We start from the raw sequence: 23,926 nt of genomic DNA on the forward strand, positions 1-23,926 counted from the left end.
CGACACATCATACAAAATGCAAAAGTCAGTGTGGATAGATCAAGGTTTCTATGGCAAACAGAGACTACAGTGGCCCAATTTACACATGGTCACACTCTGACAAGTAAATTTTTTCTTCATGAAGGCACATTCTTCCAATTCACTTTCTCTCATGCCTTTGAAATACCTTTTGTAACAAAAACACAGAAAAAAACCCCTAATTTCATTTCAGAAACTAAACCAGCTCATTGCTGAATTTGATGAGCAACTTGGGCATCAGTTATTAATGAAGCTGGCATAAAGTAGATAGGAGGTCAATTGGATGCACATAGTAATTAAAATGCAAAGTTTGCATTGTTTTTAAGAAATGCCATTGGGACATGGAATGCTGTTGCTGAATACAGTTTAAGAAACAACCCAATAACATCTATAAACAGCAGATAAAAGGATTTTTTGGCCATTACAGATAGTAAGAAAAACATTATAAAAAAAAAAGATTAATTTTTATAATTATTTAACATTGCTCTTTATTTTTATGGTAATTGTTTATTAAAGTAAAATTGATCAGATCAGTAGTCAATCAAATCTAAAATTAATTACTACAAATATCATCAACGTGTTGTCTATCATTTACGTGACATAATTTAACTTTCAAAGTCAGTGGGGCCATGATAACGTCCTTTCCTTCTACACTGACAGCCACATTTTTCCTAACATTGCAGGTCATGAATTCTAGTTATGATTTCTTAGTCTCCCCATTGAATATATAAATATTCCTCTAGATTTTACTATTTCAGAATTTACTCTTTCAGCACAAAAAGTATTTAAAATAAAAATCTACTGAGCCCTTTGAAGGCTGAATATTTTTTGAATGTCAAATACTATAACAATGGTGACAGCAAACTATGGCAAAGCTTTCAGTGCGTCTTTGAGGAAATTCCCAGCATGAGTACTTATGCAATTATGTATTTACATGAATATGCACAACACTTGCCTTGAACCTCTTTGCAAACCAAATGTTTTCTAACACAGATGTTAGTGTTGGATTAATAAAAAAGTGTTGAATATCATGAAGGAAGAAAGCTTTCATTCTGGTAGTAGCTCACAAAACCTGTTTCAATCTGTTCATTAATTTAGTCCTTTCCAGAAACAACCTCCAACATATAGAAGTTCCTAAGTCCTGCCCCACTAATATGAAGAAATAAATTGTCATGTGAAAGAGATTACACAGATCCAAAAAAGAGTAATTGAAGTTCTTTTGGCAGAAAAAGTAAACAGGAAGAGGAGAGAAGACAGAAGAAGAGAGAGGAGAGAAGAGAGGAGAGGAGAGGAGAGGAGGAGGAGGAGGGAGGGGGAGGAGGGAGGAGGAGGAGGAGAGGAGAGGAGAGGAGGAGGGAGAGAGCGAAGAGGAGAGAGGAGAGGGAGGAGGAGAGAGGAGAGGGAGAGGGAGAGGGAGCGAGGAGAGGGAGAGAAGAGGAGGGAGAGAGGAGGGGAGAGGGAGAGGAGAGGAGAGGAGAGGAGAGGAGAGAAGGAGAGGAGAGAAAGGAGAGGGGAGGAGGAGGAGGGAGAGGGAGAGGAGAGGGAGAGGGAGGGAGGGGGGAGGGAGGGGAGGAGGGAGGGAGGGGAGGCGGACGAGGCGGCGAGAGGGCAGGAGGGAGGGGAGGGGAGGGGAGGGGAGGAGAGGAGAAGAGAGAAGAGAAGAGAAGAGAAGAGAAGAGAAGAGAAGAGAAGAGAAGAGAAGAGAAGAGAAGAGAAGAGAAGAGAAGAGAAGAAGAGGTTTCCAAGCAGCATCTGATTATAAAGCTGGGTAGCACTTGATTTGCCAGTTCATTGCATCACTAGAATTACTGAGTTTGATGAGAAAATACTGCAGTCTTTGCTATGGTTTCAGATGAAATCATTACAATTCCTGTCATTTTCTGCACAAATTGCCCATAAGGGAGGGCTCCTTCAAACAGGCAGCAGCAACTAACTCCTGCTCATTGTACAGTGGTTGCTGTTGCTAAGGTTATGGCTACACAGCAGAGTGCATCATAAATTCACAGACTGTAGTGTGCAGGAGAATTCACATTGAGTGTCTGCCAGTTCATCCACAGTGTTTGAGCCTGAGCACAGCGAGCGGTTTCCTGGCTGGCTCACAGATTCCAGTGCACTGTTGCAATCACTGTGCCTATCTGCATGGCAAATGAGATTAAAAAAAAAAAATTAAAAATCCCCCCAAAAAAGAAAGGCTACTTTTTATCTTGGGTGCCTTCTGCACTATCTCTTTACATCGGTGTGTGGAGATGTAGGAGAAAGAGGAGAGAGAAGGATAGTGGCAGGTTTTATTTTGGCATCTTGAGTTGCTCTGCAGGAAATGTAGCATGCCAGAATTGGATCCTGTAGTTCAAAGACTTCACACTGCAATTAAAGGTGATACTTAGTTGCAGGGGCAGAGTAAGGACAGTGATCATGAACACCCTCCACAGTTGTGCTGTATAAAAAAGCAGCCAACCTGCATAAACAGGGCTTCTCCTCTGCTTCATTTAAGAGATCAGCATTAGGGAGTTTGTTTGGCTTTGTGATTTTTATCCTGGACCCTGGGCAACCAAACCTAGACTTAAAAAAACCCAGATGATTCAGTCAAAAAATCTGGATAGGTAGTAACCACTCCAGAAGTGGCAATTTTCAGTTTCTAACAGCCCGTGTCCAATCCTTCAAACTGAGGTTTTATCAATCCTTTTTTTTTTAAAGGTTTTTTTTTTTTTTTTTAGACAGCATAGACAGCAGAAAATCCTCAGTAGCAGAAGCTATTTAAAGTCTCTGGCCCAATATCGAATCCTCAGATTTGGCAGTAGCAGCTTTCAGCTGGATTTTCTGGGCAGTAAGTAACTCAGCAGCAAATTTACTCTTTTTAATACAATGGCAACAGTCCTTGGAAGTAACAGAAATTACTTCAGATGGTGCCAAAATTTAAATGAAAAATCTGACTATTGCTGGCTTTGCAGCCTGCTGGCAGCAAACTCTGGGCTTCTGTGGGAGACCAGGGCTCAGGAGTGAGCTCAGGGTCCTGCCTGGCTGCTGCAGACACCCTGGGAGTGCCTGGGTGATGGGATCTCAACCCCTGTAGGCTGATACTGACCTGACCCTCTGCCTGAAGTTGCAGGGAGGTACAGAGATCAGTGACAGGATGGTGGAACAAGGATCTCATTGGACATACAAGGGATGTAAATGAAAATATGATGGTCCAGTCTAGGCTGCTTTCTAGATTGTTGCCATTTTTACCAATTTTTGTTTCTCATTCCTTTCCACAAATGACTACATTACTCCTTTACACGGAATAGATATAAACATGGTGGGGGGGGAAAACAAACCTCTCTTCAAGAACAGTTTTTTTCCGTTGGAACTACAGAAACTAGGTACATAGTTTGTAAGGTTTGGGAGATTTCCTTTAAAGGCAACTCATGTAGGTTTAGTGTCTCTACAGAAGGAGTGTACATAGTAATCAATTTTTGAGAAAAAAACAGTGAAAAGTGCCAATGGACAAGAAATCTGCTGCACATAAATTTGCCTTTTTCAGGTTCCACATGTCTTCTAGCCAGTCTAGTCCAGACTGATTTCTGCTTGGGATAAGCCTTAGCTCTCCTGGGAGATACAGTGGGTATGTGAATACAGACAGCAATATATATGCAGGCTGTGAGAACAGTCTTGGGAATTGGGGAGCTATCTCAGGTCTGCTAATACACAAATAGCCTGCGAGGCTCTTCTTGCCATGAAATCCCCAGCACCGCAACCAGGGAAAAGCAGTGTTTTCCCCTGTGTGGAAAAGACTGAGGGTCAGCACAGAACTCCCAGTCATCTTGGACTGCCAGGATGAGCCCTGTGGGAGCTGCACATTTTTACAACAGCTCGGTCTAATCAGTAGAAATTTCAAGCATCTTCCACCCTTCAGAAATAAAATATAGGTTGGACAGTACTTAAGTAAGTCCAGGAAAATAATCACTGGCCATATGCTTAAGTTAAGCACATGCCTCAGAGCTTTACTGTAATATGTCTTCAGCAAAAGGGCTAAGACTTGGAAAATTTGTATTAATACAACTCTTTGGATTAAAGTGCACCATATTCACCTGCCTGCTTCTATTGAGAGGACATTATCAATAGGCCCCTTTTAAATTTACTTACTGTGATGCTGGGAATTTTTTTTACCAACATTTGGGGAAAAAAGTCAGTTTTCAATCCAAGTTGTAAACCCATGAGAAAGGGATTTGGAACAGATCCCCCACTGTGACTAGAATAAAAACATACCAGAAAAAGTGTATGTTGAGATTGTTGCCTCATATGAAACAATGTCTTCTCCTTCTCAATCACACTCTGATTGCCATCCTTTTAAAACACCTCAGCCACCTCTCTAGATGTCTTGCTTTGCTTATGCATGAGGTATTGCAAGTTTTGAAATATACCCTGGAAAAGAAAAAGAACAGCAGCAAATATGCCAAATAAACCTGAAATTAATCACTTCCTTGCATTGTTTCAATAAACACAGAAATAAAATTATGGAGTAGCTACAGAGAGCAAAGCTAGAAAATACAAAAAAAAATTTCTTGGGAATAGTGAATTAGTCCCAGACAGAGGAGAGTCCAACACACATTTGTAGTTCAGTGTAGATTTTGAAACCATTGTGTTGAACAGGCCTTACCAATAAACTTTTATTAAAGGCATTCACAGGCACACTTTCCTGCTCATTTCTCATTCCTCCTCTTGTCAAACACTGAACGCAGAATACATTTCTCTCCATTTAGAACACTGTAATTCTTGAGTATATAAACCAAATCTCTACAGTTTCCGCTCTTATAAGTCCTTCCTTCAGGATCTTAACTTTGCCTATTCTGTCTTCTGTGCATGTACTGTTGAAGCTTTGAATTTATTTGAATGTAAATCAAATTAATTGTTTAAAACCAGAAAGCAAAAAAAAAAAAAAAATTTTTCCTGTATGCATACAATGTATGCTTAAGGAAATACAGTGTCTGAGAGAGGAATTAAAGGAGTATTTCACAGTAAGATTTTCTCACTGAGAAATAATTTTGACCTGAGTTAGGAAATAGGATGAAGAATAATCAGACTTCATGGGAAGGATCTCGAAGTCCATAGCATATTAACTTGCTGTTGCCAGCCAAAAAATCCATTTGTTGCCAATTTACTAAAGACAGCTCATGAGCAAAAGCTGTTGCAAAGTATTTCCAGTAGGATGAAGACAACTTACACCAGCCTTTCTTTGAGCAGCATGTTCACTATGACTTGACAACAGTCAACCTTATTCTAATTACACGTAAGAATATTGAGCTTTTATAGTATAGGGATCCCATAACAAACTGGTTTTGTCCAAGTTTCTTCCTCTTCTTTCTGGGGAATAGGAATAGTTATGTATCGTATCTATATCTCCATTTGCTTACTGACTGCTTGAAAACTTTTTTAGTTCAATGCAAGTACATAAGGAAGAAACAAAGACAACTACAGTTCACAGTCTACAGAAGTCTATCAAGAACTTTAATGTTAATATCTCTTCTCCATTTACATATTGTGGAGAAGGAAGCACAATGGAAGAGGAAGTAATTTGATCCACTGTCAGAGTCATTTAATAGTTTATTGGATTAGCATTCTCTGTAGGAGAGATTTATGTTTTCTCTAAATTCTAGATAAATTAAAAAAAAAAGTTTTTAATTTAGCTAATATTTCAGGCTCAAAAACATATCTTCTCCTGGATTTAGCTGATGGAACTAGTCACCAGCACAGCTCTGTTGAGTGTTTGTTGCCAGCCATAGGATTGAAGTTATGCTCTCTTCAGACCTGCTAGTGGATCTGATTGTCTGAAGTGCTCCCTAAGCCACTTCACTTAAAATAAACTAACTTTCCAAAGCCCTCCTAGACAGCATAGTGCACATTTGACATGCTGAGAAATGCAGGTATGGTATGGACAATTTTAATCACTTTTCTCCTGTGTGCTTAGAAAAATCAGAGAAATTGATAATGGTTCTCACACTTGTGTTACCAAACAAGTTGCATTTCTTTAAAAAGTTTATGGAGCAGTCGGGGAAGATGTCAGAAAATTCTTTTAACTTTTGCACAATAGTGCATGATCCCTGTATTTGTGTTAATGCTTAGTTTTGTACCATACAGAGCTTAGTACAAATGCCAGAGATTAATGTGGCCTTGTGTTAACTCCCTACATCTGGGGCTAATAATTCTTGTGCCAGCTAATGCTTCCTTATTTACTTACATTAGTGATTAATATGTACTAGTAGATGTCTTAATTTTGAGAACAAAGATAGAGTGTCAGAGTAAAGAATGATAAGAGAAGTGCATCATAGCCTGACCCCATATTTGAGACACCCTCGAAACAATTAGTCAGAAGATCTGGGGCCATAAAAGGGAATTTGACCACCAAATGACCACCAACGACCCTCAGAAGATCCCTACTCATTTCCAAATAAATTCACATGCATGTATTCAGGATATGTAATGAATAGAAATATGATGGTATGTATTAGTTTCATGAATATAACCCAGTCTGTTAGATTGCTGCTCTTGCATGTTTTGAGGAGAAATCCCCATACATCCAGCACCATTAATACACTAATGCTGGCTTTCAAATGCAGCAAATTGGTTGGAGAGTTTACTTCCCAGTTTTCAGTAGCATTTGTATCAGTTGAACGAGCACCAGGAAATAAAGTTGTGAATGTTTTTCAGAAAACTGAAGAGGTCTACAACAACTGCAGAATAAAAGTCAGAAAAAAAGGGTCTTCATGGGGCTAGTATCTGTTTTTTCTTATTAGATGTGTTTTGTAATCACTAAGCATGCCTCACTGACTTGGCAAATGAGAGAATATGAAAGAGTACTTGGTCCTAGGAAAAAGTGTTGACCTGAAGGAAGATTGGTTAGAGAATGATCTGTGTGAGTACACCAATGTTTTTTCACTTCTTATTTCTCTTTTACTTGTTTTCATCTTGATAGTAGCAAATTCAGGCCTGGATTAGTATATCCTTAAAAAAATGAGGGTTGGATTTTTTCCAGTTATGTACAGCAAAGCTGGAAGTATTTTGTAAGTGAAAAAGTGTTAGGTAGAAGATTCATGTGATTTTACTTGATTCTTTTTTTTACTGTTCAAAGAAGAAATGTTTTCTGCTTATGAAAATGTTATAAATGCCTTTGGAGCTGGTCACTGGGCATGGTGGAGGTGCAGGCAGAAGAGCTGTGTGGCTCCTGCCATTAACCCTACATGGGCTGTCTTCCCAGCACTGTATGAACTTGTGGATTGACTAAATGTCTGACAAATCCTGCCAAAATTCAAACGCTATATCATAGCACTAATATGTCTTACTGGAGTTTGAAGATAACCTCTATGTGAGACATTGTGAGTAGTTTTCTGAGCAGAAAAAACTTATTGCCTGATTTTAATTGTCTGCTTCAAGCCTCACATTTGTGTTAAAAGAGGCTGTGCCAATACAGGTCTTTTCTAGTTTGGACTTACTGATTTCACGATTCTCTTCCTTCAAGTTTCAAAGGCATAGACTTGGTATGGAAATTGCAACTGTGTTCCTTGGCAGCTTTTGTCAAAGTTACCAATTGCCTTTGATGTTGCTTTCCAACCTGACTTCATAAATTTGGCTTTGGCTTTTCTAGGAGAAAGATGACAGAGAATTCCTGCAAGTTATTTTTTATTTGAAGCACTGATTTTAAACAGAACTGTTCTTGTTTTTTTACCTCCAGATTCAGCACGTTATAAGGTTCCAAACAGGTTACCTGGAGAGGGATCATTTGTGGTGTATGTGGGATGTACAGCCTCAGAGAGAATGGGAGAGGGTTCCTACCCCAGCAGCAAGTTTCCCACTGAAGTGCAGAATTGTGGGGATAGTTTACCTCACCGGAGCTTGTCCCATCCATGCTGCTGTCCCAGAATAGACCCACTTTCCATCCTGTATCTAAGAGAAGCTTATTTAAGAGATCTTTCAGGATATCAGTGCTCAAAATACTGTGACATTTATTGTCAATCTAGTCCAGTGTCTTCAACATCAGAAACATTTTTTTAATGTTCCGCAATTATTGGTGCAATTCATGCCATTTTCTTTCCATCCTATTTACCATGGGCATGTAGGACAAATTTACTACTTTCCATACTAAAGCAACCTCTGTGTACTTGTCAACCTGTTCCCATCATTCTTCTCTTTTAAGACTAAATAAACCCAGTGATTCAATGTTTGATGAATCAAACCTTTCAAAATTTTTGATAATCCCTTTTCCTTCCACTTGGATTGTCACCATTTTCTCTGATCTTTTTTAAAGGCCTGCATTAAACTATGCAGGGTAATCCATCTGAGGTTGTCTCAGTGTTGGGAAGATTGAGAAGGTTGACCCTATGCACCTTGTAGTCCATCCTCCTACTTGTACCTGCAAGGCTTACAGGTTGCCTTTTCTACAACGGCAAGGTGCTGTTGAGCTACATTTTGATGCATTGTACAGCCAAACCCTTTTGTGAATTACCATTAAACAGTGAATTCTACCCTGCTTTGTAGGTGAACAGCAGTGCCTAGCTCTGGTGCCATTTGTTGATTCCTAAGGGCTGGTTCTCAGTATTATGTTTGAAAGAGTTGGAGAGACACAATGAGTAGGGAATACAGATTTTGAAGGAAATTTGTGCCTTGCACTGTGCACAACCAGTATTCTTAGCCAGGTTTGCAAGGCTCTTACTAGACCTGTGGCTATCTGCTTTTCAAATGAAAACTACAGTAAAAAACATTTCCTTCTATTTACATTTGAAAAGCAGACTGCAGTAGAAATATTCAGTTTGTCTTTCATGTATGTTCCTTTTTCCTGAATACGAGACTACTGTTACAAGAACCAGACAAGATACTGTTCAACAGTTATAATGATTCTCTTTGAGATGGAAAGGTTGACGACAAAGAAATAAAATTTCTGCAAAGACTTTTCAGATTTTTTGAATGACAAAAATTAAAGCTAGAGTATGTCCATGAACAATTTAAAATACTTTTTTGGGAAAGAAGTATTTTTTACTAATCTGGTGCACTTATGACAATTAATTATTTTCACAGAAAATATGAAAACCTTGTGTTCAAAAAGCTAGGGACATTTTCTTTATCCTCCTCCCTTTCACATTCTTTTTATTTTAATATAATAAAATTAATTATGTTCATAAGGTGGGTGGACTATTTTAAATTTTTATTTGTCATTTTCCATCTTGTAAATTAAAAAAAAGCCCTGATTTTTTAAATAACATTTCAGTGATTTTTATAACATTTCATTTTTTATAACATCCTCAGCTTCATTGCTGAGGAAGTTCTGCCAAGCTGAGTTCAGATTTGGCTCATAGAGGAGAGACAATAAATGCCTCAGTTGTTAAAAGTTGGGAGAGCTCAACCCAAGAAGAAATTACAGAATAAATATATGCCCAAAGGGGCTTGAAGCAAAGATAGAGCTGTTTGTATTTGAATTTCTGGTGTGTGCTCCAATTTGAACTGATCCATATTGTCACATCTTTGGCAAGAACAGATTTATACAGCAGGGTTCCCATCATTGTCGTTCATTATCTAAAGATCCCAGACAAAATTGCTGGCTGTTGGGAGTTTCTGAACACTGCTGTAGGAGGATGCTCTGCCTGGAGTTGGGGTAAAACAACTCGAACAATACCCTATTTGCAAAGATATCAAAAAGTGGTAAATGGAGCAAGAGATGTCATGCTGCTTTTGGTGTGGAAGAATGCTGAAACCAGTGTGACTCATCTTTATGGTGAGGTAAGGTGTGGCAGATTTTGTAAAGCACCTGATGAAGGAACCAACAAGTGATACTAGTATAAATTATTTAATGATTCTGAGCTGACAGAGCTGGCCAGGAAACAAAGGACTGACAATCTATCTCTTCATAAAAATACAGTCCCAATTTTTAATTACGAGGTCTTCCTACATATCTCCTGCTCTGAGGTGCTGCATGTCAGGATCATTTGGTCAAGAAAACACCTTAGCATAGAATCATAGAATCATGGAATCATAGAATGGTTTGGGTTGGAAGGTGTGACACCCAAAGGGTTAAAGATCATCTAGTTCCAACCCCAGTGCTGTGGGCAGGGACACCTTCCTGCTAGACCAGGTTGCTCAGAGCCCATCCAACCTCGCCTTGAACACTTGCAGGGATGTGGCATCCACAGCTTCTCTGGGCAACCTGTTCCAGTGCCTCAGCATCCTCACAGTAAAGAAACTCCTCCTAAATCTGATCTAAACCTACCCTCTTTCAGTCTAAAATCTTTTTCTCTTATCACTACAGGCCCTTGTAAAAAGTCTCTCTCCATCTTTCTTCTAGGCCCCCTTTAGGGACTGGAATGCTGCTGTAAGGTGTCCCCAACCCTTCTCTTCTGCACATCCTCTAACGTGACTGTGGATGCTGCCTCGTATTTAATTAATGCAGTCTTTTGAAGTCTGTAAAATACCTGTACATGGGTGACCTCCCTCTTGGCTTCTGTAAAAAGCCACATGCTCCTGGCAAGTCTCAGCTTCAGATGAAGAGAAACTGCAGCCACAGGAGGGCAGTCGTTCAACACACCATGCCGAAACTTCAGCCTCTGCTGTGAAACGTGATGAAAAGGACAGAAAGAAAAGAGTTATACTGAACAAACACCAGCCACAACAACTGGCCTTATTGCTCCCTCTCCTGCAGTGTGAGTTACTGTGATGGGGTGCTCCGAGTGTGTAGCATAAAATAATTTTTAGACAAGTTGCAGATGAAAGGGTTTGTTTCAAGTTAGATATAGATTTATGGCAACCTCACAAAATTTGTTTCTTCTCTTTCTCGGTACAAATGATGTAGCAGGCAGACATGCAATAGTGGGGAGGTGTGTTGTCAGGGTACTTTTAGTACTACCATTAATTTAATGCAATTATTCCTATGTTGTTTAGTGAAGGACATGTGGTTTAATTTATATCTATGTTTAAATATTTGCTTTCTTACTATTTCCTGTATTGTACACTGTATATGAATACTATTTAAATAAGTGGCAACTTATTAAAACAATAAAGTGATTAAAATAATGTCTTCAGCAACAAAATTAAGAGATACATTACTTCATTACAGTCTTAATTGTAATTAAATTCACTTAATTTTAAGGAAGTTAAAAACCCAACCATGTGAAAAAGGGCTTTTCAGTGAGGATTGAAGGGAAAATACAGTTTCATGAAGTGTTAGAAATGCAGCCCTGTTACAAAGCCCAAGACAGAAACTAGTTCAGCATCCACTAGACAAGGTCTGTGTTTGCCTTGCTGGCAGAAGCAGAAGCAAGGGCATGGTGCACTCCCTGGCCTCCCCACCTCCAGCTCAGACAAGCTGCCCTCATCCTGCTCTTGCTGCTCCTTCAGCACAGAAACCCTTCCCATTTCCCATTGCCTTTGCTCAAATGAGCTCAGGCTGTCTAGGAAAGGACACAAAGAAGATGTGTATTTCCATCTATAACTCCATGGATCATGGTCACCATGAATTACGGACCAAACACATTTGGGCACAGCTGTATCTGTGTCATGCGAGGTGCATGCAGTAAACCTGTGATAAAAAATTACAAGAATTCAGGCTTTTTTTCCCCCTAGGTTCTTGGGAAAAGTGCCCAAAGCTCACTCCTGAATACAGGCTTGACATCAAGTCACTTGTTTTGACTGCCACACCTACAGTATAAACATAGTCAGATGGCAATAGCAAAGATAAAAACCATTTTATGAACAACACAAGAAAAATATTTTTTGGTGTTCATGTACTCTGAAGCAAACCAAATAATTCTAACTTTGCATTTTTAAGCCCCCCAGAATCTTTTCCATTCCTGACTATGGCATCCATAAGTTCACCTATAACCCTGAACAATATTGTATGACCAAAGTTAAGCCAAGACTAATCTCTGGGGATTTAATTGCTAAATTGAGCTTTGGATACTTTGTGGGGTCCATCTCACATAGCTTCAGTTCTGAAGGCAGCTGTACCCTGCTGAGCTCTGCTATGGGATCTTTGCCCTGAGCAGGCAGTGCCAGCCCCTGCTCAGAATGAGGAACCCACCTGCTACAGTTTTTACTATTTTGTTGGTGTAACTCTTTCACGAACCCACAAGATGGTGCTGCTGTTCTTTGGTTGAGCCTCACTCAAAGGCAAAGAAAAAGTAGGGGAGAGCTGGAGTCAGGAATGTCAGAGATGTTGCATATATCACATGGCACAGTTGGCATTTTTTTTTTTGACAAGTATAGATGGACCTTAATTGCAGTGAACAAAACCTTCATAAAAATATCTTAGTGGAGGACACTAGAGTACAATAGACAACTGTCAGTATCTAACACGTCAACAAGGGGAAGCTTAATAGCAATTTTTAAATATAAAATTCAACCTTTCAGTTTATGACAAAAGATTCCTTTCTAGCCAAATCTCATCTAGATTAAAGCTCTTCGTTGTGGACCCTATAATAAAGCAATACAAATGTTATGAGGAAAGGATATAGTTTTTTTTAGTTGCTTCTTTGTTAAGGATCAGAAGGGAGAATGGAGTCATTTGCTCCAGTCATTTTTGTAGAAACTAATGACCAATTGGTCTTCAGAAAGATAAAAAAGCCTAAACTACTCCTTTTCTTGTCTTCCATATGTGAAGCTTTGAGGTCACTGTACTGTTCCTGTAATGCAGAAAAAAAAATCCCAAGTATGAATTTATTCCAGTAGAAAACATTTGTATTAAATAGAAAAAGTTTAACCTAGGCAAACAATATATAGGAAATATTGTGATTGAGCTTTAACACCCAAAGAAATGCTGAAGCTGGCCAGCTACTGCACTCTGGTGTCAAACTCTTGCCCAGAGCCTCTTCATGCTGGCAAGTGGCACAGGACAGCAAGATGTGCCTCTCTCAGGAGCAGGGCAGGTAGTCAGTAATATCACGGGGACAAATGAGATTGTGCCTTCAGCAAGGAACAGTCACCATCCTGCCCTTCCTAGACTCAACATGGCAGAGGAGTTCTGGTAGGATGTTCGACTACCATATAGAGAGGACTGAGAGCCTCAACTGAAAATGAAAGGAACAATAATGGAGACACTTCTTTCATTCTTATGGTGAGAATTGTCTTTGTTATTTAAGTGTTTAAAGGAGCCAAAAGCCAACAGTGACATAAACCGCAACAATCCAAAATACAGGTTGCCTTTGTCTGTGAAGTGAACTGACTAAATTCATAATTGCTGTGCTGGGGTCACCATGTTATGAAGTGCATACAAATTCCACATCAGTCACTGCGTAAAAAGCAGACCAAGACAGTCTGTTATAAGAAATTGATAGGAACATCTGCTTCTTATATCTGCCTCTCAACTTTTCATGCAATGTTCATGTAAGTTGAAACAGCTGCTTTTTCTTTCAGCACATGTGGAGAAAGGGAAGTATTAGATAAACCAGTGGCCTGTGGCCATCTGCTCATTCATTAAAATTCACATGAGGTGGTAGTGCCCCTTGACCAGTATTGGTGCATAGGCTGGATGCTGCCTACAGCATCAGAGATGGCACACTGCTGCCATTTAAAACGTGGTTCTTCCAGATCACACTGCTCTTGGTGGAGCCAAGAGGTAGCTTGACTTTCAGCTGCATTTGAAAGGCAATTGTGCTGTTGCTGTCAGATGACTCAGGCAGCTGTCCCTACCAGTCTTTGAGAGCCATGGCATCCTGCATGACCCCTTATTTACTGACTGTGATAGGATAAGTAGCCATGTGGGCATGCTGCTGATCATGTTTCTTACTGTCTTTGTAAAATTTGATTTATAACATGTCAGATCTGTCACTGTTTGGACAGCACTAATTGGCACCAAGGACAGGATGGAGTCTTTCCAACGCTTTCTGGAAGCCTTAGAAAAGGAGCAAGGTTAGAGTTTGCCCCAGTGGGCAGCAGATTTTGTCCAAGATGGCCAGATCAACCTGCAAGCAATCAGAGATTAATTTGAATAGGGGTGTAAAGCCAGCCATTGCAAACAGGGTAAGAGCCAAGGTGCCTTGATCAGCCTCCTGAGTTGCACTAGACATAACCTGAGTCAAAATTGCTGGGCAGCATGACACCCTTGGATGGGTGGGAGAAGATAAACAAGGGGCCAAAAGGAGCATGGCTACCCAACTGCCTGGCCTCTTAAAGCTGGGCATCAATACTGGATTATAAATTGGCCACCTTTGCCCAACAGACCCTGCATACTGACCCCCACTCTCATTGTATCCTACGATTAAGGAGGAAATTGCTGACTGCACTCCCTCGCCTTGGCGTAGTAATAGCCCAGAAGCAGCAGCCCTTACCTTACCTGCCTTGAGCACTTTCTTAAGTTAAGCTGCCAGAGTGACTGTTTTAGTAAAATATACCTGAATTATCAACACTGTTTTCAGCACAAATCCAAAGCCTAACCCCATGTTAGTTACCAGGAAGAAAACTTTATCCCAGCCAAAACTAGCACATTGTTGAGCAATATGAAACTACAGCAGAGAATTTAGACATCTTCAGTTTACTCAGTCATGCTGACATTGGAGGAAATCCCCTGTGTTTAGGCTTCCCATGGAGGCTAAGCCTTCAACTGACACCCATGGGTGTAGCACTCTCACAGCTGCAGCCTAATAATGCAGATCCCACACCCGGACAGAAGGGTATGGCTGGTCAGTTTTTGACAAGGCCCATGCTTCCTGGGTACATCCATGGCAATGGTTTCTCTGCCTGAAGGTAAGATGTGATGGAGGAACATTCACCTGGGCAGAGAGTGGGCACCTCTGCTGGCCAGACAGAGATAACCCACCTCTGGCATCTCCTGCTGGAAAGGGACATTAACAAACTGGTAGATTGCAGAATAATGTTTAGCTAAATCTTTTGGATGGACATAGGAAGGCAGCCCCCATGAGCCCCATGCTGCAGAACTCATGGGTGGGAGTTGACTGCCAATGGAAATCTGACCCCTAGCTCTGTTTAGAGCAGGCATTTTTGTGTACCCCATGTCCTAGCCCTGATTGTTAGTTGGCATGAATGAATGGCACCTGCTCAACTTTGGTATGGACTCCAGGGCCCAAATCTTAATGTTCAAGTTATTCATCCCTTCAGTTAATATGGTGAAAAGCCCCCAAGATCCCATGCAATATCCCATTAGTAAGGTCAGACTTCTTCCTCTGGCCTCTATAGCCATGGCACTGGGACTTATCAGTTTTGCAGGTGTGGACCTTCTCCAAACCCTGCTTAAGGAGGCCGATGGGGCCAGTGGATCCCTGTCACTCTAAATGCTTTGGTGCAACTCCTTCAAACTGCACCACCTCTGCCACCCACTTCATTGGAGCATACAAAACAGTACCACACAGATCTCATGGCCACCAAGGCAGCAACTGCCCTCCTCAAGGACTTTGACTCAAGGGCAAGAGGGATTATTGTCACCATCAACTCCTCTTTTAATGGACCATTTTGGCCCTTTGAGAAACCGAATGGTGACTGGCAGCTGACAGTGGATTACTATGCTGTACCAAGGCATCAGCAATCCCTTTGTGTGGCAGTCCCATCTATCTTGAGCCTGAATTTTCCCACTGAGTCTCATTCCCATCCTTGGCAGGGAGCCACTGAAATTAAAGGTGTGTCTTTCACGATTCCTCTGCAGCCCAAGGATGGAGAGTAGTTTGTGTTTGCTGCAAATCCATTCAATATACATTTACTCACCTTCCTCAGGAATTTACTCTGAGCCCTGTAAGTGTCAAGCTTTTGTCACCCTTCAGGGATGTGCATTAGTAATATATCGATGACATCTTTGATGATAGTCCAGACTACACTTTTGCCATGAACATCATGATCACATATTTTCAATATCTTGATGTTGTCATTCCAGAAATTAAGTGGCAAATGCTTGCCAATTGTATGTCTCCTCCCAACATCTTGTGAGCCCCCAGCCTACTGAACTGTGGAAATCTTCAATCAATTGCTTAGGATAACAATTTCCAGAGTTTAGGAAGAAAATATATTTTAAATAGGGTTCAGCTCAGTGTGCTAATTTTGTTTTACTGAAGGCAGTAATCTCTTAAATTGATTACACTTTGAAATTGCACATTCAGACAGAGCAAGTCTGTAAAAGGTCACACAGAACTGTTCATGCAATCAGTTTTCAATAGTTTGCAGAGTTTCAGATATGTTTTGGCATTTGAAACTTTGTAAAGTATGTATCTACTTGTGCATCCTCAATGAACCTAAAGACAGCTTACATTTATCTTTGGTTTCGGATGCAGCTTGAATTTGATCTAGCTGATTTGCTGGAGCAAACTTTTTGTTGTTTTGCTTTGTTCACAAAGTTGCACTGATCTAGAGAATACAACCCTCTGGGGTACTCTGCAAAAGGCAAGACAGCACCAGAACCTTCCATATTGTGGAACGTATTATCACAGCACATCACCAAAGTTAATACATTTTTCTGTAAGCAACACTAATTATCCACGTCAGAATGACATCCCTTTCAGTCACACTAACTTCTGATAGCACATTCAACACTACTATTAGTGTCTTGGCGTAGCACTGTGCTGCTCTGTGTGGCTATACCCAAATGTGAGTCTGTACCAATGAAAGTCATGTGGACAACTTCTGCATTCAGCTATTTTCTTGCCAGGACACTTTGCAGAATCATTAAAGAACAGAGTGTACTTAAAGATTATATATTGCTGGCAAAGAAACCTGGATCACCAACCCTGTTTCTGACACAACTTATTTGTCTGCAAATGTCAGCCTACACCAAGACCCATTTGAAGAGATTAATGGCCATGGGAGTCTGCAATAAAACTGGCTTATGAAATACACTTCATCAGGCTGTATCATAGCTCAGCTCCTTCCTGTATGGATTATTTTGGTCAGAACTAAGATCTTAATAGCAGGCTGATGACATACATGCCAACATGAAATATGCTTACAGAAAGATATTCTAGAGACTGTTGTATAAAGACACCACTCATATCTGATGCTGCTGGACCTGAAGCTGGTAAAGAATATGTCTGTGAGGGCAGAGTGCCTTACTTATTCTGTAGATAATTCATTGACCATGGCCACAAAACTGTTACAATTTCCAGACTATTCTTAAATATTTCATACCTTAGGAGACCAGGAAAAAGTTGCATACATAGAGCACTTTGCTAACTCCTCCCAGTTGTGCAGTGCACTGCATCTCTTTGCTATGAATATTTTTACAAAGTCCTCTAAAGGCAGGACAGATCCCACACATTTCAGTTACGAGATGGGTTCAGATAAGGGTCTTTTGACAGTACATCTGTGGTGCTCTAGGGATTCTCAGAGAGCTCACTGTGCTCTTGGATCACTTCTCTTAGCCTACAGCTTGCCTGGTATGAAGTTGACACTCTTCCCCTCTGAGAGGTCAAAGTTCACTGATGGCTGTAGGATTTGTTACACTTCTGCTTTCCAATGAATGTATGGCACCCTCAGGGCCTTTCGCAGAAAGGTGTAGCTGTGTCCTAATCTCAACTACAGAGGTGAACTGAGCAGATGCCCTGCCCTCCAGCACTATTTCCCCAGATGGGGTTTGTGGGCTACAAGAACCTGAGGATATCATTCAGGGTAAAATCAATAGTGCTATCTTTATTACATGCAGGTTGAGGATCTTAAAAACTCTCAGTATTAGAGCAGCTTTACTGCTATTTATTCTGTTGCAGTAGTAGTTGTCTAACTTCAATAGTAGAAAGACCTAATACTGATGGGTTTTTCAAATTCTTTCCTAGGTTATTAATTGTGGCATTTTAAAGACTATTTTCTCAATAATAATTCTTTATTGTAGGTGTATCTGTTTCACTGTGCGTTAACCCTTTACCTGTATGACATTGTGCAGAATTTGAATTTCTAGAATGTCTTCATCTGCAGTGGAAAAGAGGTGGATAAATTCAGACAAATCTTTTCCCATTACATCACATGAAATAAATACAATGCTTCTCTCATGTCTCTAAACAAGAATGGACAGTCTCAAGGTTTGATTATCAATTTGGTTTCTTAGTTTTCTAAAGGTGTTCCTCAGCTTCAGTACAGAATGTGAGTATGCTTAGCCAATTCCATCCTACTGAAACACTTCTCCTAGGACATCTGTCAGGCCTTTCACACCAAAGTCAGTCACTTTTACAGAGTTTCCCCCAAGACACTGAGAGCATATACAGCACCACACAGATGAAAATTTACGTGTCCTTCCATGAAGGCCAACTCTTTGGTAAGGCATTTCCTATCAAGTGTCTCGGGTGGGAGCAGATCCTGCTGCCCTGTAGAGCAGCTGGGCACCCTGTAGTCAACAGCACCTTCTGCTCCACACCCACTGGGGTGCTAGTCCACAAAGGGCACTTGAAGCACTCAAACTTGGGGTCACCATTCAAAACGTAGTAGTTAGAAACTTTCTGAAGTTATCTCTATTCCTTTTCTTTCTTTTTTCTTTTTTCTTTTTTTACTTTTTTCTTTTTTCTTTCTTTTTTTTTCTTTTTTCTTTTTTCTTTCTTCTTTCTTTTTTCTTTTTTCTTTTTTCTTTTTTCTTTTTTCTTTTTTCTTTTTTCTTTTTTCTTTTTTCTTTTTTCTTTTTTCTTTTTTTCTTTTTTCTTTTTTCTTTTTTTTTCTTTTTTCTTTTTTCTTTTTTCTTTTTTCTTTTTCCTTTTTTCTTTTTTCTTTTTCTTTTTTCTTTTTTCTTTTTTCTTTTTTTTCCTCTTTTTTCTTTTTTCTTTTTTCTTTTTGTTTTTTGCTTTTTGCTTTTGCTTTTTTCTTATGTTTCCTCCACATGGGGTAGAGTCATAGAAAAACAGAAGTGCCCTTCCCATTCCAGAACCATCTAAAATTAAGGAATTGGTGCTGGCGTTCTGTGGGTGCCATGCGATGGCACTCAAGCCGATCTGCTCCATGACTTTCCCTTTCACTGAGGTCACACTGACAGGCCTGTGTTTCCCCAGATCCTTCCTGCCATTTGTGTGAATGGGCATCACATTAGTTAATCACCAGTCAGCTGGGACATTCCCAGTTAGCCTGGGTTGCTGTAAATGACTGAAGCAAGCTATTCCTACAACTCCCTCAGTACCCTTGGGTGGATCCCATCCTGCCTCACAGACTGTGTGTGTCTAAGTGAAGTAGGAGGTCACCAACCCTTTCCCTGTGGTTTATTTGGCTTTATTTGCTTCTTCTGATCCCTGTGTTTGAGCTAAGAGGGCTGGGTGCCTGGAGTACAGCTGGACCTAGTGCTACAGACTGAAGCAAAGGAGGCATTAAATACCTCAATCTTTTGCTCATCCTTTGTCACAATGTTTCCCCCACATCCAATAATGGATGAAGACTCTATTTAGCCCACCTTTTGTTGCTGGTGTATTTACTGAATTTCATATATTATTTTGTTTTATCTTTTACAGCAGCAGCCAGACTAAGTTCTAGTTGGGCTTTGGCCCTCTGGATTTTCTCCCTGCATAATTTCGCAACATCCTTGTAGTCCTCCTGAATTGCCTGCCCCTCTTTGCAAAGGTCATAAACTCTTTTTTTTTCTTGAGTTCCAGCCAAAGGGAAAGGTTCCTATCCCAAAAGGGTGGTCAGGTTATCAGCCATTATGGATTTTTCATGTAGTTAGTTAAGTTGCAACAAGAAGTCCAAGAGCAATCAGGAGAGACTTCAAGGGCCTTGGGATGCCTAGTTAAGGGGTCAGGAGCAAAAGTGGTGTTCTTCTTATCCTTCCAGTTGCAGGGATGATGAAGGAAGAAACAGGAAGAGCCATCAGATAGCTCTGAGCCTGGTGTCAGGGGCAGAATTTAGTGGGGCTTGATCAGTTTGTATGACTGGTCTTAGACGAATTTCACCCATCTCAAAGTGGAAAAAGGATCTTTGCACAGAGTCAGAAGGTCTTGTGGGTCAAGGTGCCTAATTCCTGACAGCATGTAGGTACTAAGCCTTTGCTCAAAGCTGCCATTGTCCTGGAGCCAGGTGAACACATCTCTTGGATGGACATGGGAGTCCTGGCATCTGCTCTTGTGCCATGCAAAATGTGGGCTTCCAGTAGAATTTCTTCCTTCCAGGAGTGTTTTCTTATCACTTCCAGATAAGAGAGTGACTCATATTCTTTTGTCTTTTGTTTAAATATTTGTGGAAAATTTTGGAAGGCCTTAGTGTTGCTATGTGATGGATTGAAAACAAATTATGAGTTCTGAAATATTTTCAGAAAACAGCACCGGTTGTTTCCCAAGAGCACTTTTATGAAAGCCTCAGTATAGATATCTGTTTACTTAGAGTTTTATGTCTTATCACAGATATTTTTTTCCCCACAGGAGTGATGGCAAGAGTCATAAACTTCCAGTTCTTAATAATGGAAGAGTTCCTGCTTTGCTCTTATTGATATTACCAAATTACTAAACACATGGTCTTTATGGACAAGGTTCCGTGCTGCTGAGCTTCAGAGGCCAGTGTGAACTCACTGATTTCAGTGGAGTTTAACTGATGCTTACCCTTTCTAATGGCTTTCATTAATGTTTCCTTCTGTTTCCCTCTGTTTATACAAATCATTGCCACTAAGGAGGAACATAATCAAAGTATTCGGATGAAGCATAACATATAATCGCAAAAGCTAGGTTTTGCACATAGCAAAAATACGAAGGTTTACTTTTCACTTTTTATCTACAATGATAATATTTGCCACTGTTCTGGTTTGAAACCCTTCAGTAAGATTAAACCCACTCAAGCTGCCCCCTTTCCCCACCCCCTCCCAACAGCGGTGGAAAACACTAGGAGAGATTCTAAGTGGAATCAGAATTTACTGAAAACTTACAATAACCACAACAATTAATAAAAAAGTGTACAAAAGTGAGACTGTTTCACCCATAAAAGGCTACTCACCACAGAACAAGCCCCAGGCTCTCTCTCTCTCTCTGTCAGGGGCTGGGTGGTGGCAGCAGTGCAGAAGCAAATGAAATCTCCTCTTAGCACCTAATTTGTGTTCATCAGGGCAAAACAAAGTTAAGATTTCCCTTTTTAGGTACGCAGGAGTTTGAGCCTGTAAAACTAGGAATTGCTGGCTACGTTCAGATCACTCTCACCTCTCCACATCTTGAACTGCTGGATATTCAATGCTGGGCCACTGTCAGCAGCAGGATGGATTATAAATTAAGTCTTCCCACCGAAAATGAGTCAGACATCCCCATGCATGCCAGGGAGAAACGTGAGGGAAAGCATGTGTTTCCATAGCATGAGATTACCTTTGACACTTGAGCTGCAAAAGCAGCATCACTGACTTTCTTCTTTCTGGGACATCACAGATTTGCCAACCAGATCCACAGGCAAATGGTATCCCAGCATATGAAACTGGCTCTGTGCTATGCTGCAAATTCATAAATTGTATTTTGGGGACCAAAAGACTGTGTTTTGAACTGGCAGTTGTGAGCCCTCCTCCCAGAGCACATCTATCCCACAGTGAATTCCAGAGTTCAGGATCCCACCCTGGAGCTCCCCGGGCCATGCATGTTCCCAGAGAGTGCTGCTTTCCAGGGCAGACACCTTTCCATCAGAGTTAACTTCACTGCAGGAGCAAAACAATCTCCACCCAAAGCGCAGAGAGTGTTAGCTGTCCTTTGCAGAGCCTGCATACAACCTCCTGTACTCAACAGGCAAAGGAAGTGCTGGGCAGCACACCAGTTCGAGCTATAGCTGGGTCACAGCATCTTAGGGGAGACAAGATAAACCCAGATGATCACTATTTACTCAGTGAACATTTATTTACTCATTATTTACTTTTTCTTCTCTGACTCATCTCCTACATTGTGTAGAGGCAGACAAACAGAACAAAACAGAAGACAAATAAGACTAAAGTACTGAAAAAAATCCAGTTTAATGGAATTTTTGTGTTGAATCATTTCATTATTGTTCAGAATTTGGTGATTTGTATTTTTGTATATATAATTCATTACAGGCAATCAAGAAGTGTAGTCAAAACATATGAAAAAGCTGCTCCTACTGTTGCTGTGTTCTAGCAAATTTGACATCTGACTTGGTTTCAATCTTGTATTACTTTCACTCAAAAATTTAATATATTTATTTGGTTAAATGCAAGTAAGCATTAGTATCCTATTTAATGTTGTCTGTATTGTCAGAATGTACCTTCAATCATCTTGAGCCTGATAACATAATAGGTTTTTCCACTATAAATTCTGTGATCCTTCAGGATGGCAAGGGAATTAGATAAGTTCCTGATTCCAAGATATGATGTATTTTTTGCCTAAGGTACCATAGGCCTAAATAGAATGAATAAAATTTGAGACTCAAATGACAAATGATATCATATCTCCAGAATATTTCAGTGCTTGTTTTTCATCTTTCATTTCTATGGAATTCTTGACCCTTTGCAGTCAGATTTGTCAAATGAGCAATATTTTAGAAAAACGGATGAAAATCTGAGAAGATAAAATGAGGTTATGATTATAATCATTCTAAGAAGCCATATGTAAGAAGTCACATTTCTGGAGCAACTGAGATTGATTATTAGTAAATCTTGTGCCATGTTCATCATTGCGCAAAATTTAAATGAGCAATGTATTTCAAGCACAAAAACTTTAAAAATAAGTTAACTAAGTTAAATCTATATTAACTGAAAGCTGCCTGCATGCAGGTTTTGGTAACTGTACTAGAGAAAATGAAATGTGCAGTCCCAGGCATGTACACAAATGGCCAGAGATCACTGCAAGCAGGCAGGTATTCAGTGGAATCTTTGAGGAGCTCCAACTGGGGTGTAGCTATGGTGCAGCTGATGGCTCCTGAAGTCCGTTTAAATTGTCCTTTAGGTATTTAAACTCCTTTGAATTTTCTGGTTCAACACAGTTGTTACAGACTGAAACAAGCCCCAAATGTTTTTTTATTTACATCCACTTCTACAAAGAATACAGTATTTTATAAATAGGGATAATCACAGTGAGACCAGCAAATTTTCATCCACTTTATCTGGCCCAAGAAAACTCTTCCTGCTAAAGAGTATATTCTGATAACTGTAGCAAAGCAGATAATTTCAGTGAGAAGTACCACTATCCCACCCTATAAATGTGAAGGTTTTGGGTTATAATGCCAGGTTTCACAAAACTGAGATATTGATGAAGGTCTTCATTTACTGGAAAGATCTAATACTTCAGCAGTAAAACAGTGAAGGAGCCTTATCCTAAAATCCAGTAGCTGGATAACACTTTGTAATATTGAACTGGCAAAATCACTATAAATTTTTCATTATTATGAAAAATGAGAAATGAAAAATTCATCATTAGCCATACATGAGGTGATGTAGTGTTAAAGACTGAAAGATAAAATGGTAATTCTCATGCATGAAGTTACAGGAAAAATCCGTCTCACTGGATTGGATAATAGTTCCCAAGCTTTTTGAAATACGATATTAAAATACCTCTGACAGCAATTGAAATGTAATTTGTCTTATATAAAAGTTGTTCTGTTTATCTGTATGTTTCATGGTAAGTTTATCAGCATGCTCATTTAAATAGGTTTTGTTGTTGAGATTTTTTGGTGGTGGTGCTTTTGTCTTTGGTGGCACAGTGGTCCTAAAAGAAGGGCTGTGGTTCTGCAGCAGGATTAGTGCATAGAGTGAGACTGTAACTCCCAGTGCAAGTCCCATCTTTCACTTTCTTCTTGACAGGTGAAAAAGCTGAATGTGTGGAGTGCAGGATTATACATTTATCAAGTTCACAGATGAACTGATTGGGAAATGCTATATAGCAAACATATGTATAGAAATATGTGGAGCTGAGACTGATTCATCATAAATTATAACCAAATGTATTAATCTAAAAGAGTGGAGGTGACTAAGAATAGCAAAACATGCAGAAATGCACTTTTCTGTCGCTATTGAGCAGCTAGCAGAGTAAGGAAGTCAGTTCTCAGTGGCAAGAAGGAAAAGGCCTTTATTGTTTTGATTTCA

The sequence above is a fragment of the Lichenostomus cassidix genome, chromosome 2 (genome assembly GCF_008360975.1).
Source record: "Lichenostomus cassidix isolate B80296 chromosome 2, HeHo_3.0, whole genome shotgun sequence".
In the NCBI taxonomy this organism is placed as follows: Eukaryota; Metazoa; Chordata; class Aves; order Passeriformes; family Meliphagidae; genus Lichenostomus; species Lichenostomus cassidix.